Source organism: Cygnus atratus, chromosome 10 (genome assembly GCF_013377495.2).
Source record: "Cygnus atratus isolate AKBS03 ecotype Queensland, Australia chromosome 10, CAtr_DNAZoo_HiC_assembly, whole genome shotgun sequence".
NCBI classification, from domain to species: domain Eukaryota; kingdom Metazoa; phylum Chordata; class Aves; order Anseriformes; family Anatidae; genus Cygnus; species Cygnus atratus.
The window spans coordinates 21,548,805-21,569,625 of record NC_066371.1 but is presented as its reverse complement, the minus strand read 5'-3'; the positions used below and the strand labels follow the sequence as shown (position 1 = coordinate 21,569,625).

At 40.0% G+C, this 20,821-nt stretch overlaps 1 long non-coding RNA gene across 1 annotated transcript in view; it reads left to right on the top strand.

The window, feature by feature from the left end:
* The first annotated feature begins 8,653 nt into the window (after window positions 1-8,653).
* Window positions 8,654-20,821, top strand: part of LOC118253712 (uncharacterized) — an 85,004-nt gene continuing 72,836 nt past the window's right edge. Inside the window, exon 1 of the long non-coding RNA XR_004780504.2 lies at window positions 8,654-8,749. This is a non-coding gene — a long non-coding RNA (uncharacterized LOC118253712). The remainder of the gene's footprint in view (window positions 8,750-20,821) is intronic.

The following is a 20,821-nucleotide window of genomic DNA, read 5'->3' as shown; positions in this document are numbered from 1 at the left end:
TGCAAAGGTTGCAAAGAGAAGTGCCTGGAACCCTCTCTGTGTCCATCCCAGAACTGTGTGCGGCTTATATTTTTGGCAATAATGGGGGAGAACCTGAGGATATTTATTTACAAAGTAAAACAAAAAAATTGACTTTTCTTTAAAATTATGGAGTAGTTTGAGGGGAAAATCCAACATATCCGAATTTAGTCCCATGGGACATAATACATGTGCAGTAGGCAGAGCAACCATGTAATGTGCTTGGGATGTTAGAACAATCCTTATGGATGTGAGGAACATACAGACCTGTCTGTGACTTCTAATTTCAGACACTAGTAGTTATCAAAATAGGGTATATAGAGCTGTTCAGTACAATTAGGGCTCTGTAAATAAGGGGTGGTATATTCATCATGAAGTGCAGTGTCAGTTGCATATCTGAATGTGCCCGCTTAAGTATGCGATGTCATTGGAGGGTAAAGAGCAAAGGATCATAAAGGCTTCAACTGCGCTATTCCTGACTCACTGAATTTGGCTCCAGAACCTACCGAGACCAAAAAAGCAAAAAGACACAAAAAGTCTGCCTTGATGAATAGCATAAATATTCCGCAAGGGAGAATTTGACCTTATTGGCTAATTGTGGCATTCAAGTATCTCATCTCACAGAGCAGCATATCGAGAGCCAACGAGGTGCTGGTTGTGTGGGGCACTGCAGCCTGGTGGGAGGGTGGCTGCGTACGTGCAGGCAGCGAAGTTGCAAGCTTGCAAAGTTGCAGTCTCCCAGCCTGGAAAGCCCTTTGAAAACAGAATTCCCCAAATTTGAAAATGCCTTAAAAATGGTGTAATAGCTGGCTATCTTTCGAAACACAGCTTGACAAATAACTTCTCTAATTTTATGAGAGAAAATAAATCATTAGATATCCACTCTTGGAATGATTAAATTTTTTTTTTTTTTTGCAGATTTTGGGAACGCTTTCACTTAAAGAGACAATAGTTTCATACTGTAATAACATTAACCGGCTATTATAGTTCAATGAAATGTTGCAGCAATACCAAATTTATCATTCTATGTCTTTAATACACATGCTTTAGGTAATATATAGCAGATATACACTACAACTGTTCAGACTATACGTGAGCAGTTACATATGTATGGGAAAACTGTGGTCTGCTGGTGTCTGATATTTCAAAGCTTTTTGTACATATATATTTTAATGATTTAAGAAATAATAAAACTTCTAAATTACAGGGGCAGTTCATCCCCCATTTTCTTTTCCAGATCTCTTCAGGTTTGTCGATGAATCTAACTTTTTTAATTATTATTATTTTTGAGAGCCTTTATAATTTGAGTTTTAAGGATTATCATGAAGAAATAAGCCTTTTTCCAGCTTCAGGACTTTCTTGGTCAGTTGTTAGAGGCAGCACCCTGCACTTGCATTGATACTGGTCTGGAGATACTTCTATTCCACTTACACTGTAGGGGCATCATTAGTTGCTGAAAGGAGACAACTTAAAACTCCAAAATGTGCTGCATTTGGCCCTTGGTTTTTAGTTTTTGAAATGGGAATTATTTGTTGAACAATATGTATTTACACAGGATTTCCTTATTGGTTCAGAGGCCTCCTTCCAGCTCAGTGCCATCCAACAAGTTCAAGAAATTGGTTTTGCAGATACCAAGTGAGGAAAATCTTTCACTTTAGCCTAGTTGTACTAAAGCCTTAACTTTTCACAAGCCTATAAGCTGTATCATTAAGTTCATCTTGATCATTTATCAGCTTCTTAAACGGCGCTTTATTGCTCTTAATTTACTGTACAAGGACATATTTACCCCTCATCTTCAGATGTTTGCAAAGAATATCTTTAAAGTAAGATAAATAAAGCACTAATTCATTGAATATGTCACTTTTGGTTTTTATTATACAAAAACCATGATCATTTTTTTCATTTGCTGAATCACCTCTCTCTTGTTCCTTTTTAGTGACTTTTGTCTGAGCAGAACTGAATCTCATGATTCTAGCTATTAAAACACTATTTAATGTAAAATATTTTACTTGTCATTCAGATATGTAAATCTTCTATGTCCTTTCCTCTGTTCTGTACATTTAATGTACATATCTCTGTCTTGCGTGATTTGTATATTTCACTTTTTTTTTTTTTTTTAAAGAAAGGATTATGCCATAATGGAAGATAGACTATAAAATAAAACTTTGGTTGTATATTGGGAAGTGGTTTTAATTATCTTTCAGAGGAGGATTTGTTAAAACAATGAACAGAGATGATTTTTAAATTTACTACATGGTAAAACAGGGAAGTGATTGTTTGCCAAACAAAGTACATCTCAAAAATTTATTTCTATATTAAGAAGGAATACAGAGGTAACTACTTTTTAAGTAGAGGGAAAAAAACAACAACAACAAAAAATCCCAGCCCAAATCCCTGTGAAAGTGAGCTAGAAAGCATTTTAGGGATGGGTTAGATGGGTTAAGGGCTTTGTTGGCAGTGGGTAGGGACTGGGGTTAATGCTGCTTGTGTGGAAATGGCTTCCAGGGCTTGCTGTAGCAACTCTGGGGCAGTGTGACCTGATGCTGCAGACAACTTCCTCACATAATCCCGGTGGTGGCAGCAGGATCCTCCTGTGGTTTCCAAGGCGAATAAGATTTCAGGACTGGGTTTTGTCCAGTTTGCGCTGTGTGCGTGGTTTCTGGGGGTGAGGTTCCCCCAGCCTGATGCACAGAGGCTGACACAAGGGAAGCTCACCCATTTGTCCTCAGACTTCTTGCTCAGAAATGGAGTGTGTGGGCAGAAAGCAGCGAGTCCCTAAAAAATGCAAAGTATTGGTAGCAAGGAAGTAAAACAGAAAACGAAAATTAACATAAAAACCAAGCCTTCTGTTTTGAGACTGATTTTTCTTTGAACTGATTTCCTAAATAAATCTCTATTTATTTTTTTATTTTTTTTGTGCTGTAGAGAGCATCATGAATTAGTGGCCTTTTCTACCACTCTTTTGCTGCTTTTCTTCCTTTTCGCTTTCTCTTTCTCTTTTTCCTTTTCCTTTTTTTTTTTTTTTTTTTTTCCTCAAGGATAACCTTCTAACGTATCAAAACTCCTTCTGGCTGCCAAGAATGTATTATCCCACAAACCAGTAGACCAACATCGTGTGTTTAAAATAGCGATTCTGGGCAAATGCAACGTTCTGTGGTCCTATTACTGACATCTGGTTCAGTTTTCCTTCACTTGTATATTGACCAGTATTCTTTATTGCAAAAACACAGCCCCTATTTAGGAAAGTCAGCATTTTTTTGGACTGGATTGTATTCAAACTCTTCCCAATAACAGAAAAGTTACCAAAAATTTCTTTATTGGCAGCAGTAAATAACTGTATTCAAAATAGTCATTATGGGCTCAGATACAAGAGAATTGTTTTTAATTTGCAGCAAAGTTTATCTGTTTAATTTTGTTAAAAATGCTGTTACCCCCGGATTTGAATCTTGTATTTTTAGTGATCTTCTCAAACCTTTGTGTCCGGTTATGGATTTGCCAATACGAATACTCACCCTGTCTTTGCAAAATGTTGAAGCCACAGGTGTTAGCAGGAAGAAAACCAGGGACAGGGAGTGAACATGAAGAAGTGAATGGCAGCCTCGAGTCAGGCACCACATGCAGAAAAGAGCATCAAACCCCTTCCTTTTCTTAAGGACATGTTTCATGTTTACATGTTTCATGACCTGACAAAGACAATACAGAACTTGTAGAAATTGGTACTGAAGCTGGCAGAAAGACTGCTTTCCTTTTGGGTAAGGGTTCTTGAGAGATAATTTCTAAACCATTAAGATGTTCTTTGTAAAAGAGTGCTTTTGCTGAATCAGGAAGGACACTTTTTTTTTTTTTTCCTTCTGAACTATATTCTAGAGGAAACTGTAAGAAAAAAGGGGAAAAATAAAAGTCTCTTAAATATATGTATATATTAATATATATATTATGTATGTACTTGTTGACTGTGTCAGTCCTAAAATTGCTTATCTATAATTTAAGTCAGTTTGGAAGGCAGTCCAGATCTGCTCTTTCACTCTTCAAACTGTGTTTAAGATCCTCAACAGCCAGAAGAGAAGAGAAGAGAGGAAAGAGAAAAGAAAAGAAAAGAAAAGAAAAGAAAAGAAAAGAAAAGAAAAGAAAAGAAAAGAAAAGAGAAAAGAGAAGAAAAGAAAAGAAAAGAAGAAAAGAAAAGAAAAGAAAAGAAAAGAAAAGAAAAGAAAAGAAAAGAAAAGAAAAAAGAAAAGAAGAAAAGAAAAGAAGAAAAGAAAAGAAGAAAAGAAAAGAAAAGAAAAGAAAAGAAAAGAAAAGAAAAGAAAAGAAAAGAAAAGAAAAGAAAAGAAAAGAAAAAGATAAGGAAAACATTCTCCCCTACTAAAGGCTCATATGTATCTGTTGATGTTGCAGTGGGAGAAACTAACCATGGAGCAGTGCAGTGAGGGGTTTGTACGTGGAATTTTGTTTTTTTAAAAGGTGTGATTATAAAAATCAATCTCTTATTTGCTGCTATTCTATGAGGTTGCGTGTGTGCATTTGTATATATTCTGCTGGTATTTTCCAATTGTGTTGGCCAAATTCTGCTTTTAGTTATGGTTAGGCATCTCTCCTGACCTTGGTGGTGTCATATGAGCCTGACATTTTTCGACCAGACGTGAAGGCCCCCCCTGCTCAAACAGAATGCGTATGAAATATATCAGCCTTTCTTCTGCTGGCTGGTTATTTAAACATGGGTAACTGAATTATTGTGAAACAAATTCTGGGACTGCAGCTGCAAAAGCAGTAATACAGTATATTTGTAGTGATGTTTCTACGCCATACCTCCTAATTTCCCGGTTGATTTCCAGTGCAGACAGAAAGCCTAGAATGCATGTGGTATGTTCGTCATTATACAATTTATAAGCGCAAAATAATAATTTGTTGTCAATTAGTGTTTCTATTATAGAGACACAATCAGGTAGTTTGGGCTCTCATGGTGTTTTTTTTAAGGACCTTGTATCTGTGACTATATTGAACATCGCTAGCTAGGAGCATTGCTGAGCGGTGTGATGTAAAGTTGCTTTTGGTAATGGCTCTGAAACACAGGATGTGCAGTGTGAATGTTGGTACACTGTATGCTTTTATAGCCAATGTTGGTTTACATTGTGTTGTCTTTCCCAGCAGTCCTGCTTTCTCAAATGGTAATTGAACAGCAGCAGTCAAAATACTCAGCTGACGGAGGACCCCTGAACACTCCATAGGCAGCTATTCAAACACTTTCTGAACTGGTTTGACCCATTGCTGATTTATTCCAGATCCATTGCAAGGAATTCAAAAAATGCAAACCAAAGCGTAGAGTTTATAGTGTGTCTCACAGTTCTTTTTTGGTTTTGTTTTTATAAGGCAGCCAATTCCACAATTTTTTTTTGTTTTGTTTTAAATAATTACTTTTTGAAAGTCCTTCTCTGGGCAGCACAGCCTGAGTGAAGGAACACAAGATGATGACCTCTGTGCAGTTCCTCAGGTGACCCCTGGTCCCAGTGCCAGTTGGCATTGCAAGGGCACCTTGCAGAATGCAGCACCCTCACCGGTGCCCTCTGCTCCCCTGGCCGATAGCAGTGCAGCAGCTGCAGCTCGCCAGGCTTTACAGTGTTGGCTGCTGCCTGCTGCCTTTTCTATAAGGGAAACAAGCCCAGCTCCTGGGAGGTTTTCCTGTTGTTCTTCATAAACGAACTGCAATCTTTACACAACTTTTCTTAAGTAAGGGCTAGGATTTGTTGGCTGTTGATTTCAGAAGAGCTAATGCTTGGTAGGTGCTTTTTTTTTCCTGTTTTTTTTTTTTTTTCTTTTTTTTTTTTTTTTTAAAGACTTCTCAAGTACCTCTTTGCTTTGTAAATCAGCAACCTTAGAGTAGTAAAGAGTAATCTCTAAGCAAACTGGAACTGGCCATTGCTTGGAGCAGGGAGATTCAGAGCATTAATGCTGTAAAATACTCTTCAGCTATGTTTTTGTGTTTTTCTTTGGTGATTGGCTTCACGGCATGAAGAGAGTTGTTACTCAGCAAGACGTGAACTGGTGAGCATCAGAAGAAAAAACAGGGAAAAGACCAAGTTATGGTGGGCAAATGCGTTGTTAGCAGACGTTGTTGGAGTTACTTGATAGTCATAGAAAACTGCAGGTTTGCCTATTTCTAGACAGAAGTATTCCCTTGATGATATGCTTATCTCATGTAGTACATTTGTGGGTAAAAAGCCTGTATGTGAATCAAGTCTGAAGACTTAATGAACTGAAAGTAAAACCATAGCCAAAGAAACATCTCCAAAAACACTATAAAGTAAATGAATAATGCAAGATGTGTCAAATCAATACTTTAAACGTTAGTGTTGTTACAGCTCTTAAGCAGGCAAATGGTTACTTCTGTCAAAGATAATATGTCCGTTTTTAGGCCACGGTGCCGTTTGATTTATACATGTACAATGAGACAAATGCTAATGATAGTAGTCTGGGAACAATTCCCAGGTAGTTACATGCATTATGTGGAATGCTGGATAGTTACAAATACCTGCAATCCTCAGTATGCATGATGATGTGCTTGTACCTGGAAATACATGATACTTTTTTTTTTTTTTAATCTTTTCAGAAGTATTGTGTGTCATGATTTGCGTTGCATTATACATAATTACTTATTTTTTTGTCTATGCCCTTCTGGTATATGTGGGAATCTGAATGACTGACAAAACTTAGGGGGAGACTGCAACACTTTGGTGTAAAAGGCAGTGAGAAATACTGTACACAGCCTAGGCAATATGAGGTGAAATCTTTTTCACCCTGATTTTGTCTCCTGTAACAAGGAAGTACATATAGATCCTGCATGACAGATGCTTTGGAAAAGGATGACAGGAGGACTGCTTCAATGGAGGGCATAATTCATTCATACTAAGCACAAGGCCTGATCTACTAGTGTTGCCTTTGTAATGCCATTTGCATGCAATATATATTTCTATATGAACATGTCAAATTCCAAGATCTTAACTCAAATGTAAGGTCTCTATTACAGCAGATTAAAAGCAGAATAACTCTAAAGAGACCAGATGTAATAAGAACTGAATATGTGCCTTGTTCTTATATTTTAGTGGATTTTGTTGTTACCTTGTTAAGATTCAAACGTCTTCAGGATTTGGCTGGCTGAAATGACAGATTAGTCATTGTGGAGGATTCTGTGGATAACACATCACATTCTTTTTGAGGGGATGATATATGCCTTTTCTGGAGGGCATTTTTATCATAGAATCTGCTTTAATTTGTAACTTAGTTTCTGATGCTCTCTGTGGTTAGAGAATATGTGGAAACATCTATGCCTTGTGTAGACTCTGTCATCTCTCATATCTGATCGTCCTCCTTGGTGGTGTATATTTGGAATACTTTAAGTTACTATGGCTTTTCTAGTTTAACGCTTGACTTTTGGAAGTAGAGATCTTGAAAGATCCCTGGCTTGTGGACCTTACTGTACAAGATCTATTGCCAAGTTCAGAAGAACTACTTAGTATAACTAAGAGTGGCAAAATGTAAATGTTTATGTGAGGTGCCAGCTTGACTTTATCTTTAAAAAGCCTAGATGAGCAAGGTTAGGAAAAGACACATGTTTTCTTCATCTTTCTCTCATGAAGAGACATCATCCTCCATTCTTAGATGATCTTCTGGAAGGAATAAAAGATCAGTGTCAAATGGTAGCCAGCTCTTTCTCTCTGTCATGACCCTACTGTACTTTTATTATAGATTGAGATCCTAAGGCTATGCTGATCTGCTCCATGATTATAAAACACTCCAGGACACCTGTGTAAATAGCAAACAGAGAGGCTTTTTGCAGATACTCCATCATAGATAAGTGGCTCAAAGAAGTAATGTAGGATGCCAGCTGTAAACCTCTGTTACACATACTATGTATTTTTGGAAATATTGTTTATTATGAGAAGTACAGAAGCTGTTTCTCGAGACATAATTTTTGTAAGGCTTGCATATCTAAATATTAAATTTGCAAATGTTAAATAGAGAAGCATTAGAGAAACCACTAAATCAATAGCTTCACATTCCTCATTTCTGATTCTAAAGCTGAGTTTCTTAAATGTTGCTCTGCTAACACTCAATTCTGTGTGCTCTTTAAGCCTCAGAGGAACTATGCAATCCCTCAGTCCTGGCCCTCTCTGGGTGTAGATCTCAACCAGAGATCTTTAATGGTAACAGATGTTTGTTGGAATCCTCCTCAGGGCGCTGATGTTCTGGGTCAGGAGCTTGTGGTGTTAATCAAAGCACGCTGTCCATCAGTGCCAGCTCAGGATCTGTCCCTCTTATGGGACTGAGGTTTTTGGGGTGGTAATGCTGGTGCAAGATTCCAAAGGGATAAAATCAGCAGGAACTCTCCTATCTCAACTCCATCCCACAGTAGGGGTGTCCTAGTACAATTAGCTTGGCTTCCATTAGTAACAATAGACTGGAATACTGGAATCTGTATTCCTCCCTCTTCTCTCTCTCTCTCTCTCTCTCTCTCTCCCTCCCTCTCTCTCTCTCTCTCTCTCTCTTTCTGTCCCTCTCTCTCTCTGCACTCTCTGCATGTGTCTGTCTTTCAAAAAGGTTCTTGGTGGGTATACTTCTGGGCTTCCAAAGTTCACAGTTCTCAGATTCCTGAAAAATGTATCCCCAAAATCTACAGAAAAGTGTGCTGATTAGGTCCCCCCTTTGTACTTCCCTAGGATGTTATGGAACTACAATGGTGAGTTGTTTTTTTCATTGTTTACCAGTACTTATGGGGGAAGGTTGTTTTTATGTTATTGCTTTTTAAGTGCTTAATAGGGCACCCATTAAAAATGAATCATGTCTTTGCTTCTGAAAATGGGGTGAGGAAAATAAAGACGAGTGTACAAAAATGTGGATGTGGCAATACTGGCATGATACAGTTCCTGTTTATATGTTTTTGTAGATAATTCCGCAGCCACACATCTGTAGTTAATAGTCTGTGTGTAGCTTGCTGGGCAGCTGACTGACCCAGGACTTCCCATGAAGTCAAGGTTTCCTTATCCAGCCATCTCTTGCAATGCAGTGAGGAATAAATGAGTCACGTGGGGCACTCCAGTCAAGCACCTCAATTAACAAGAAAGTGAAGAGTCAGTTCAACACTGTGGATGAAACTTCTGCTATAAAGCAGCTGTGTACAAAGAAGTGATTTAGATTCCAGATACTTTGAATTTCTATGCACGTTTCTTAAACTTAAAGGATCCGTACGTAAGCTAGTTATGATCTCATTGTTACCCAAACTGAAGCTTCTTCAATGGTTTTGATGAGCCTTTTTTATTTTGTAGGGGGAAAAATAAGCACTTGTATCAAATGAGTTAGGGCAAAAGCACGCTATGCAATGTAGTTCACAGGACTTGACATTCCAAGACCATCAAAATATTAGAATAAGTAACAATGTGCCACAATTAATTAATCCAAGAAGTTTTTTTTAGTGATTAATTTTTTCCCCAGTACTCAGACTGATTTGTCATTTTGGTGTTTATTAATTTAACATTTGATCTGAAAAAAATTCCCTGAGCTTCAAAGTTCAGACTGTTCTTTAAGAGCAATCCAAAAATATGTTTCTTCAGGCCCCAGGCATTTCTGAAGTAGCTAAAGTTAAACAAAAAACATTTCTCTCAAACTCTGCAAATGTTCTGAAAGCTTTAAAGTGGCTCCTCACAGGGAGCCAGAGCAGAGAGGGAACCCCTGGGTTATTTTTGTTGCCATGCAATGGCACATGGTTTCCTAGAGGAAAGCTCCAGAATTATCACTTTTCCATGCATTTGTATATGTTTTGCCTTCCTCTTTTCACCTCTGTTGCTGAGCCCCTCTCCACCCCTGTGCCTGGATCCCTGCTGAGGAAGTCTGGAGAAGGTAGGGGTTAGGTCATCCTTCCAACAAGGATAAACTGAATTCATGTCTGAATGAGAAGATGACTCACTCATGTCAGATGTGATTTTTTCCTAAGGCCTGTGTTAGAAGGGATGAAGAAAGACTTGCTTGTCTTGAAGAGCTGCACCATCACGCAGGGGGCTGAGCGACATGTTTCCTTGCTGTGTCTTACTTCTGCAAACTGTGTTTTGTTCTGCAGTAAAACACCACTGGTAAACCAGCCTGTATTTTGGTGGTTCCTTCTGCTGTTAAAATGGCATCCCTGAGGTTACAAGTGCCCGTTGAGAACGCTTTGCTGGAGTAATTTTGGTGTGGTCTTAATTCATTTTCTCAAGCAAAGACTGGTATTCACATAAGATGACAGCATGGCTAATCTGCCGTAAGTGCAGGCTCTGAACGTATAGAGGCATTTCTAAGGGAATTGCTTCATTGCTCTGAGGAAGCCCAACCCAAGCTAGTAATTCTGCTTCCCGTTTGGTTAATATTTCTGTGTGCTTGAAGGATTTCCACTTGCCATTTGCTTCTGGCAGTTTCTGCCCAGTGCGTCCTGCCCCATGAGAAAGCCTTTCAGCTTGCAGTGCTGGTTTGAGTGGACTTAGAGCACTTGTCAGGACTTGGCCGTCACTTTATATGTCTCGCAGCAGGGAGTTGCATTAACTTCTCCCAAACAATTGTATTGTATGTTAAAATATCTGCTGTTGCACTTACATCATGTGATAGCTAGTTGTGCCACATCACACACGAGAGTTTGACATGTGTTGCAAAATAAAAGTTGCCAGTCATGGACACTTTTTTGGGGTGTTTTCATCTCCAGCAGTGCTGTCATGATCTCTACCAGTAAATAGCTTCCTGCTGGGAGCATAGCACAAATACCGCCAACACCCTGCTTCCAGATGTCTTATGTGGCATCGAACCAGTGATGGAGGATGCTATTGCAGTCTTTCATGACAATTGGCAGCAAGGAGGGCACCTTGATACCCCCAAATATCAACACGCTACTAAAATTTTTGGATGAGGGGTCAGTGGTGTTAAGAGATGGGGTTTGTTCTCTATCACTTGTCACCTGCTTTGTGCCAGATGTGGCCTTGCTGAACCCCCTCGTGGCTGGGACCCCTGGCACGGCCTAGGCCCCTCCACCTCCACCCAGACGTTGTCCTGTGGGAGGGCGGAGGTAATGCTGTGTGGAGAGGGGCATTACGCTGATGGCACTGCTATGTTTTATACCACAAGCATTTACCTGCCACTGCTGTCATGGTGTTGAAACCACACCTGCTGCTGTGTGGACCCCCAGAGCTCTGACAGACTTTACTGCTGCATACTTAACTGTCTCCAGACATGCCCTCTGGTATGCAAACCTCATTTCCACCTGTCAATGAAACAGGAGAGTACTGAAACTTACGTTTATTTTCATGTGAATGGTGAAACTCAGGCCATGTAGAAAGTGAAGGCCCACATATTAGTTGTGAAGTTTTCCCTTAAAAAGAGGTGTTGTGCCCAGGAAAAGTAATTTTGGTCCTAGGAAAGTAGTGAACAGAGTGGCATATCCTAAGTATTATTTATTAGCATGCTCTGGACTTACTCACTCTTTTGGAGATCACCTCCATAATGGTGAACAAGCTGAGCTTCTGGGGCCACAGTCCTCCCTGCAGGTAAAGCGAGTTCTGCTCCCACTGAAATGCAAGCAAGAAAACGAGGTTGTAGCACGGATGGTGGGTTTGGGCCTTTGGTCTCTGTGTTCATATATTACTGTAGAATTACTGCTTTGGTGGTAAGAGCCCTGTCATACACTCACAAGAGAAGTAAATGAGCTTTATTTGGATTTTTGGTGGAAGGAACAGCAGTGCTGTTTTACTAGTGGCATTTGAATTAGCTTTTCAGAGCTTATTTGACTGCCTGCTGCTTTTGAGATAAGCAATAGAGCCAATCTGTTTCTGTATATTGGGTATTTTACAGTAGTAAGAAATATGTAATTAGAAGGAAAAATATTTAAAATAGCTCTGTGTCTTAGTGTCAGCTCAGGTTGGCATTTGTGTATGCAGCCTCCCTTTTCTGTTTCTTAGTCATTAATTATTATTAGTGGAGATATGTCAGAATTTACAGTTAGATTCAGCTCCTACTGTGTTTCTCATTTCTTGATAAGTTTTATGTTCTGGGGCTCTATGGGAAAAAAAAATAAAAATCAGTTTGCTCTGGGTTTTGGTTTCATGGCATAACACAAGTGACGTGGCAGTTGATATTTGAATTTCCAGTCTCTTTTTCTCTGGGAGGTTGAAATAATAAGTCGGCTGATGCACTCACTAGTGGTAATGCTTTATCTGCTATAGTCACTGGTGTTTTTTAAAAACAAACAACAACAAAAAAACAACCTGGACAAGCTTTTCACATGTGAAAATTTCTGATGCTGCATGAGATAATGTTGCTATGAACCAGCCATCTATTTCTAGCATGCATCTCCTTTGGGCTCAGCAATTGAAACTGCAGAAAAGCAGATGAAATGGGCCAGAAGGCTACAGGTTACAAGTAGCATGATCAGGAAATCACACTGTGCAGTGTTTCTTGCCTTTTCGTACTGTTGATGCTAAAAGAGCAGAACCTCTCGTCTCCCCCCCCTACTGGGGAGATAATTTTGTTAGGTGAATACTTTTGAAAAAGCTCAAGGAAAGGCACCTCTCAAACATTCCTTTCTTGGTTAAGAAAAGGCTGTAATCCTGGTGCCAGCTTTGAACACCAAATTGCAGCTGGGGTGGTTCAAATAGGAAGCCAAGAACTTGTTTTCACATCATTTGCATGTTGTTCATCCCACTTGATAGTTCTGGTACAAAAGATGGAGAGATGAGTAAATCCTCAAGACTGTTAAGACATGGCTTCATAGCTAGTGCAGAATCTTGCCAGTTGTCTGGAAAGAAAATGTCGCAGTGGGTAGGCTGTAAATGCAAATGTATTTTTACCTATTCCTCTTACTCTGATTTTTATTTATTTATTTATTTATTTTTAGAATTGCAATTTCAAAACAAATTATTCAGAACTCAAGCTGACTTCATGGTTATGTCATCTTTTCTTCCTCTCTGCATGACATTTCATCCATGGTTTTTCTGTTCTTTTACTAAGTGGTACAATTCTGATTTTTCTTCTCATCACAAGTCTAATGTGATAAGTTTGTAGCTTTGGAGATACTTTCCTGGCAGTTTCAGTCTATATTTCTGAAAGGAAATCATTTTCTCCCCAGAATTATGATTGCTGGGTTACGTGAGTGCAGTCTAACCACTGCTCAACTGCTGTTTGTCTGCCGTCTTTCTGGTCTTCTGAAAAGGCCAGACTGCCCCAATGTGAAACATAAAATTAGATGAATGCTGCAGGAAGGGAATAACAGCATCATTTTCTGTGATCTGTTGTGATTTTATTTTACCACTTCTTATCTGAAAAGCATCTTCAATCCCACTTGGACTCAAGAATTAACTTTGTTTAGAGACATTTATTCCCATATATGGAAAACAAATGGAACTAACTCCATTTTTGTGTGTGGGTTTTTTTGTTTTGTTTTTAGTGGAAGATCAGTGTGTTAAGCTACAGATGTTTGCAAATGAGCAAACTAACAGAATATGCGGAACTCATCTTAGATCTACAGAAATCTGTCCCAAAACATGGCCTGTACCACTTGGTTAAATCTTATGTAGTTCACAGCAAAGGTAATACTGACCTTTCAAGGGTATAAGCCATTTATTTGTTCTGGTGTTCATCTATAAATTGCTGTGGGACCTACTCTCCTCCTTGCTCATGAAAATTGATAAACTTAACTCAGTAATTGAGGCAAATCTGGTGTTTGGAGGTAAATGATTTAATGAAAAATGTTGTTACAGTTGAAATTTATAAAAGCAAGCAAGATCATTTCTTTTAATAATGTACAGCCATGCAGACAGCCAGCAAAAACCATCTCTTATCACAGGATTATGTCCTCAGTTTTGCTGTCAGCACCCTGGGCCCACCGCTAAGACTTTGGGCACCGCTGTTGTCAGCGTGTGGTTGGGGATGAAAAAGGTGTTGCATCTCCTGTGTGGATGTAGGGGTTTGCACTGGGGGGAAATGGGCATCTGGAGGGGTGCAAATCATAGACTGAAAATGGGAGAAGTCTCACCTAATGGTGTCAAACACATTGCAGTTCTGTCATTGCCACCCTAACTTTTTCGTCTCGATACTGGTTGATGAAGATCTTCGTGGTACTCGGGTGAGTAATGCCTGAGGAATGGGAGGGAAGAGGGGCTCAGCTCTGCTGCTGCTGAAGCCTGGAGGAGCTCTGTCACCGCTTTCTGTGGGCTCCTTGCTGCAGAAAGCTACAGCTGTCATCTTTGATGCTCTATTGAACTTGCTAACGTAATTGCGAAGATCGTCTTGAAGTAATTTGATTTTTGTCTTCCATAAGTCACGCAAGTGTTGCTGATTTGTGTACTTGCTGTGTTTATTTTTGTTGCAAGTTCAGTTCTAGTCCATTTAATCAGTAGGCCAGAGGGTTGCGTTCCCTCTCCCTGCTCCAAGCCACCAGTAATCCCCCTCTGCACCATGCAGCCAGTCGCAGCAGTGGGGAGCAAGGCGCTGGAGGTGGGAGGTCAGAGCCCTGTGCTCTGGTGCTGAAGTCCCTGTAGCCCCTTGGGGACTGGTGGCAGAGGCTGCAGCAGAGCGCAGGTCCCTGTGGCATAGCCCCTGCTGTCACCTGGGAGATGTGAAAGCTCATTAATGCAAACAAATCTTGTTAATTCTCATGAAATTCATGCAGTTGTAGTGCTGCTAACAGCAAAGTATTAATTAACCGAGTGGTGCTGGGATTAGGTGCTTAGTTCATTGCCATGATACATGTTCATAACCCATAGCACGTCAGAACACATGCTCCAGAAAGACTGCAAATGCAAACCAAAGCATGAGACTTGTAGATTTTCTTAAGGAAAGACAGTCTCCACCACGACTGCTCTGGCGCTGTCTAGTCCTTGTCCCCAGTCATTTTGAAGTCCCTCCCAGGGACACGGCCTGCATTTCCCCAAGTAGACAGCAGATTGGTGGGCTGAAGGAATGTAGTACATAAAATCAGGACTATACCTCTGGCTCTTCCAGCCACTGTGTTTCTTACAGGCTGCCAGTCTCAGCTTTCTGTGATGGGTGGTGTAAAGTGGGGTACAAGGATAACAGACACATGGATGGCTGAGTCAACATACTAGTAAAGGTGTATGTTAGTAAGCAACTCACTACTGACTGTTTCTGGCTTAAATACAAGCAATTACAAGCTCTAGTCTTAGGAACATTTTATTTAACATGGTATGTTCATCTTTACCAAATTAAAATGGCTTTTGTAAAGCACAGTTTCTGACATAGAAATGGTTACCCTAAATACTCTCACAACCCTTTCTTTTTTCTGTAGCAATAAACATTTTCATGACAACAGGATTCAGTATGTTAACCCATGTTTTACAAGCATTCCTGGTTACCTGAAGTCCATAAGAGAGCATTGGGTCCCAGAGCCTACCCAGAACAACCCAGAGAATGAGTTCAGTACCCATAATAATAAAGTTATAGTGCTCCACACTAGCTGATTAAGGGAAATTAGGAAATTCAAGTGCTCATAGAGGATAAGGAGTTCCAGTGCCACCCTCCCCAGGAGTGTTGGTTGTTGCCAGCTGCTGCAGCATGGTGTACTTGTTTGTGTCCGGGAGCTGGGTGAGGATGGGGCTGTGTAGCACAGCACCAAGAGGCTCTCCTGAGCCCTGAAAGCAAGGCAGGCTGTGCTGGGGCCAGCTAGGAATTTGCATCTGATTTCAGGTTTAAATTTGTCCAAATTTAGTCTATATATCTGCAAGGCTGGAAAATCACCACCAAGAGATTATTTTTTTCCATGTGTTAGTACCTAACGCCATCAATCAAGACACCTCAGCTGCTTCCTAACTCCCATGCCAACTGGTGAGCAACTGGCTTAGCTTGTAAAGTAGATGGTGAGATCAAATATGCAGAGCCCATCATATCGTCCTAAATGATGTCTATGGGCAAGTGCCAAAGTTTGCAGTATAAATGCAAAGGCTTTGAAGAGTGCTGCTGAAATGTTTGCTCACAGACAATGAATTGAAACCAAGCTATAGTAAAATATGGGCCTCACAATTTAAGTTCTTTCTTAAGCTGCTGTCCGTAAATTTCTGAGTACAGTTTCTGAGTACAGTCGATACCACCTTATTTTGTGATAGCGAATACTCATTCTGCATTCAAGTATTACTTCAGTGGCATTCTAAGTGACTTGAATTTGTTCTAAAATCTATAGCTTTAAGTAATAAAAATTGGAGATAATGCATTGTCTGAACTGGGGAGTGTTCACTGAACAGCTTGTTGGTACATTTTGGATTTATTCCCAATGGCACACTCGTATCTTTCAATATGAAGAACTACTGCTATTTTTAAAAATAAATAATAATAAAAAACAACAGCTGTATGATCTGGGATAGACTTTAGCAGGATGCTGTTGCAAACTGTGTAATTACCATGAGCTTGACCCTGCAGTTGGCACATGAGCTTGAGTTAGCAGTGTTACATGTGAGGAGAGAAATCTGGTCTTTCTCAAAAGATAGTTACCCATGAATGATGTGGATGTTGTTAAATATTTCTGTGCTGCTACAGATCAGGTTTAAAAGAAAACCTTTACAAACTGTTTTTTTATCACTGAATTTGAACAAGATGCAATCTCTGCACCAAGTAGCATTAATAGTGCACTGCCCGCTCGTTTATGCTTTTAAAAAGCACAAAGGCTCGTACCAATGCGGATAAGAATTATTTTATGCACAATGCCTTTTCAATCTGACTTCTGTTATACGAAGGTATTTGAACTCACAGGGTACTAAGAGAAAACACATGGTCAGCTGAAACATGAGAGAGCCTTTTAAGCAGTGTGTCTTTCAAGTCTGCAGTCATTCCCCATTGGTCTGGGGAGCCAGCAGTGCGCGGGCGCGAGCTCTGCTGTTGTTTGGAGAGGCACCGAAGCCCGGGTGGGTTACAGGCAGGTAGAGCCCTTGTGAGCCAGCAATGGATTAGGCTTAAGGTAGGGGGGAAGTTCCAAAAGTGCCAGCTTTTTGAAGGGAGGGACTTGCTTTTTACAGGTTTCAAGGGCATTTTCGTAAAAGTAGTGTCCTGACTGAACTTCAGCTTTGTTTAGATAGAATGGGAAGAGCTGACAGCTCTGTGCATCTCCCATCTACTTTTTCCTTCCACTGGTAGGAATAGCCAGTGAAGGGAGCGTGCTTTCCCCCCCCCCCCCCCCCCCCCCCCCCATCTATAAGTCTGTGGAAGCTTCAGTTTAGGGTGGAGGTGCTTTTCTTTGACTTCATAGGAGACTGATGATGTGCCAAGCTTTTTTTGTTAAAAAAAAAAAAATCCTACTGTCTTAGATCTGATGAGAAAAAATGATTTTCTTAAATGACATGGGGATGTTTGTGGGATTTGATCCCTGGGTAATAGTGTGTGGTTTTAGGGCTCTGCACGTCTCATTAGTTTTACATAACCTCTTGCTCTTTCCTGATACCGCATCCCCCAAACTTTTCATCCTTCTCCCACTAATGTTCCTGTGCCTTGGGCTGTCACCACTCACCCCTTCCATTTGCTAGAATATCTTCCCATTTTTGTAGTAAATAGGCACACAATTTTTCTTTCTCCAGGTACTTTCTTTGTAACAAATCCTTCCTTTAGGACTTTTTTTTTGGTAAATTACTTGAATCCGTACAAATTTGATGCTAGACTTTCAAGAATCTGATGGTTATCTGTTATGTACTATGCTGTCAGCACATTTAAAGACCTAAAAATATTTTATTGATGTAGGGCTATAATGTATTATAACACAATTCAGTAATGGTGTCTACACAACGAAGAGCAGAGCATGTTATAACATACTGGGGACACAATGTCTCAGTACATTTTGTGGTGTGGTCAATCTATACTTTCCTTGGGGAAGGAAACAAATGAAAACTATGTACTGCACAGAGCTGAGAATTTTACTGGTACTGGATAAATTGCAAAACAATATAACCGCTTCTCCAGTATTAATGATCAGAGCCATCCCTAATTATGCTAGTGCCTTGGGCAAGGCATTTTTATAGTGTCGCTACTCCAGCATAAAGGACCATGCTGTACATGTCCTAAGGCAGCCACAGCTATTGCCATCAAGAGCCTGCTTCTTACAGGGCATCGTGATATCAGTATGTATCCTTAGGGGTTGCTGAAGTTGCTTGCGGCTAATGAGGTCTCTGTTGAGGGCAGAAAGATGTATTAAACCTAATTTTGAAGTGATCACAACTGAGCATGAGAAATCTTTTTGTTTCCACTTCAGTTAGCAAAATGCAATCAATTCCATATTTTCTGTGAAACAATACTCTAGATGACATCACAAAAACAGCCTAATGCCTGCCGTCCTGAGCAGATTTTCTTGGAGACAGATTTTCCATGTAGCCATTTTGTACAGCCTCAGGACACAACCAAAAATCTCAGCTCTTTTGAAGGCAGAGAATAAATAACTTTAAATTTCTCCCATTGAATTTCAACATGTTTCTTTTATTGCAAAACTTGGATTTTCATGCCCTTATTTGAATTGTACATTAAAATCTGTAACTTGCCAGCATCCCACCCACATATAGTACTACGTCTCATGGAAGTCATCACTTACTTGGAAATGTGTGCACCATATGCATACTCTCAACTCCAAAAGTAGCACCCAAGGGTTTTTTAAACTCAACCCATAATCTACAGACACCGTAAGAAAAATATAAAAGATAAAAGAGAATATTTTAAGATGCTATAAAATGTTTTAGAAATCATTTTAAACCTCTCCCTGTTACAAGGAATCTGAGGAGCATTTACTTTTCTCCTCAAGCAAGAGAAAAGATAGGAGACTGTCCAAAACTTCTGCAAGCATTTTTATTGCATTGCAGGAATAGGAAATGGGAGGGTCAAGGGGGTTGGGTTGGGGGAAGTGTTTTTTTTCCCAACTAGAGACATTCATAAGGATTCCAAGCTTTTAGATAATATATATATTGACGTATTTCTGGTTGGACAATATGAAAATAACAGCATGGAAGCTCCTAATCACATATCAATATTATAGCTATGCCCTTTACAAGAATGTTGCATACAATGCTGTTGATACCATTGCAGCAGCTGCAGTTATTCTTGCTCAACAGAGAAGGGGTTCCCAGTTGTGCACAGCATATCTGCACATCAGTCACCCTCTCTGGGACCCATAGTTTCCTGCTGTTCTTTGAAAGAGAGGAAGGAGAACTGTCCTGGAGAAATGACTTTTCCTTTCTGACACTGTATGTTTGATAGGAGTTTGTCATTCTTTTGAAAATGATTTAAAAGAGGACTAAGGTAAAAGGAACATTTATAAAAAGGACTTCAGAAACAAGAAGAGGCAACATGGGGATCAAATATTTGCATTGTGGGTAGTTCTGGTTGGGTAATATTTTACATCCTGTTGGCTCAGATCTATGCGCCTAGGCAAGTAGCATTAAACAATGTTCACTTTATTTTGATAGCTGGGTGTGCATCTTTTGTTTGAAGAAAGAGATCAAAAATTAATGCCATCACCATATCAACAAGTTCCACCCCTTTATTTTCCACTGCTACTTGGAGGAAGAAAAAAAGCATGCCAGGAGATGGAAGGAGCTAAATTCAACCAATTTTAATAAGTAATGGCCTCAGCCAGTGCCAACCAAGCTGGTGACATGGGCTCAGCTTGCTGTTCACAGCTCGTGCTCTGGAGAAACTCTTGGTCTTTACCAAAACTTCTTTATCTCCTCAGTTTAGCTCTCAGTTATTCTGTATTTGTTTACATGTTTTTTTCTGATGCAGGCAATAGCTCATTATTTAATCAGGAAACCTTTGTTTGTTCGTTTATTGAAGGGCACACTCACATGTCTTTCATCAGCTTGAAACCGGGTGGGGGAAGACTTTTTTTTTTCAAGCTTCACAGATGGTTTTGGTGATTCTCTCGCTGCCCTGTTGGTGACAGTCACCTGCACACTCAGCAATTTTGTAAGTTTTCAAGTGAGAATTTCCCAGGAATTATTAATTAAATCCCCCCAAATGACCACACCTTGTCTCAAACTTGTTCATACAAAAAGCACATCTCAAAAACAGCTATCACAGTTAAATTTTACCATATATTAAAACATAGCCAAATCCACTTAAAAGTTTCGAACAGATGCAAGTGCTGATGCTCAGATCCTAGACTAAGGGCTTGGAAGTGTTTGTTCTCACAAGAAGATTGCTCTGTAGCTGCTTGTTGCAGCTCTTTTGCATCCCTTCCTGCAGTGCTGGTGCCTGCTCCTGGGAGACAGCACAGGTCAGAAGGCACCTCTGGAGGGGTTTGGGGCTCCTGCTCCTCTGCCCACATCAGCAGCCGGCCCTGGCTGTGCCCAAGGGATGCTTGGGCCATCGGGGAGGGACACACCCCTTCCCCTTTGCTATTTATCCTGCTGCAAAGGTCAGCATGGCTTGAGCGATGCTTTGGTGTCTCTGTAGAGCCCAAGGACCCTGAAGCATTAGGTAAAGCTCCTCCAGCAGCTGCTTAAACCAGCTCCTGTGCAACTTGATGGAAGAGAAACATCACTAAATATGACCCTAATATCTCTCAGGAGCTGATAAACTATCCGGATGTTAAGATAGATAAATAAAATTAAATCCACAAAGCATTTCCCTTATTAAATAGATGGATGCTTCTTATAAATCCTGTGTTGGACTGCTGAATTTTGAGTTCCTATTATAAGAGTTGCTGCTTGCTCCCCATATTTCTTTTATCTGTGTTCTGTAATATCATAAGAATTTTCTGAGTAGCCTCCATTTTCTTCCTGAAGATGAAGCTGCCTTGTGTCTGTACAGGCAGATG